The sequence below is a fragment of the Mus caroli genome, chromosome 8 (genome assembly GCF_900094665.2).
Source record: "Mus caroli chromosome 8, CAROLI_EIJ_v1.1, whole genome shotgun sequence".
Taxonomy (NCBI): Eukaryota; Metazoa; Chordata; class Mammalia; order Rodentia; family Muridae; genus Mus; species Mus caroli.
Window position 1 is genome coordinate 102,735,677 of NC_034577.1, and position 1,637 is coordinate 102,737,313.

Sequence of the window (1,637 nt, forward strand, 5' to 3'; positions counted from 1 at the left end):
GTTATACAAATCACAGAAAAGATCTCCCTAACACCTCATTTCTCTCTCTCTCTCTCTCTCTCTCTCTCTCTCTCTCTCTCTCTCTCTCTCTCTCTCTCGTGATTAAACAGAACCATAATTACCTCAGCAGGGAACCCCCCCCCCCAATTTCCAAATGGGATGAGACCTGTCATAAGATGGTATAATATTCCAAATGACTCAGTGCAACTCAAACAGCTCGGAGTTCCAAAAGGCAAAGCTAATCCCCCAACAGCAGTTACCCAAGTGATTCAAGATGAACTTAAATAGTTCAAAGGAGCCCCAAACCAACAGGAAGGCAAAGCCTGGGGGGGGGGGAGGCACTGACAAGCAGCTCACTGAGGGTCAACATTTGTGGAAATCTAAACCAAGTCCAAGTACTCATTTCTCCACTTTATCCAACAAAAACAACGGTGGCTTCCCGACCTGGGAAGGAAAGAAAAATGAAATGACCCCAGTGGTTGTGTCCCCTTCAATCTTATTCATCTGAGGTCATCTTGTTCCAAGTGGCTGAAACAAACAAGCCAAAAGTGTCTATCTTCCTGGTTCGGTCACTTAAATTGTGACTTGGAGTTGTTAGGGTCAGAGTCTGAGCTGTGGCGTCACCTAACAAGCCAGGCGTGACCACCCACTGCCAACAGGCCACATCAGCACACAAAGAGTACTGAAACACAGATTTATAAAATGTGACCACATTAGGAAGAGGAGCCAAGAGGCCCAGTGGACCCACCCACTTCCAGTCCGTGTTTAGGTTCTAACTTGAGGTTTAAGTAGAGGGTAAGGGGTATGAGTAAGCCACTCACTCCTAGTGGAAGTGTGGTCCCACCCACAATCATCGTCTCAGCTCACTCTCTACAGCAAGGTGATCTGAGAAGTCAGTATTTTGTGAAAACTTCCTAGGAGACAAGCTCTGCCTCTAGTTGGCATCAGAATCCTAGCCTTTTCCTCTTTTCAGCTTGAGGTCCATTGTCTCAATAGCCAGAGAGCCGAAGGGACCCCAAAGGGAGGGACACCGTATCTGTTTATAGTATCTTCATCCTGTAAGGATGGCTACACACATCACTTTTAAATAATTAATTTCAGTCTTGTGGTCTCTAAAGGCTCGTGTTCTTCTCATAATGCAAAATTCATTTAGCCCATCTTTAAAGTCCCCAAAGTCTTTTTTTGTTTGGTTGGGTTTTTTTGTTGTTGTTGTTTGTTTGTTTTTTGTTTTTTTGTTTTTGTTTTTCTGAGACAGGGTTTCTCTGTGTGGCCCTGGCTGTCCTGGAACTCACTCTGTAGACCAGGCTGGCCTCGAACTCAGANTGTAGACCAGGCTGGCCTCGAACTCAGAAATCCGCCTGCCTCTGCCTCCTGAGTGCTGGGATTAAAGGCGTGTGCCACCACGCCCAGCTCGCTTGTCTTAAAAACCAGTACCCTGTGGAAGAAGCGGCCAAGTTCTGTTTCCAGCTTGAGATGTGTCTTGTCCCCCTGAGAGCACAGTTATGTCAGTCTCTATGTGCTTTCCAGTCTGACCTAGTAAAAACACTTCCTTAGACAGCTATCTTGGATCAGAGAATCCCTGCTGTAGCACTCTCAGTTTAGGCTCTGCGTCCTCACAAGCTGGAGCCTTAGATGGG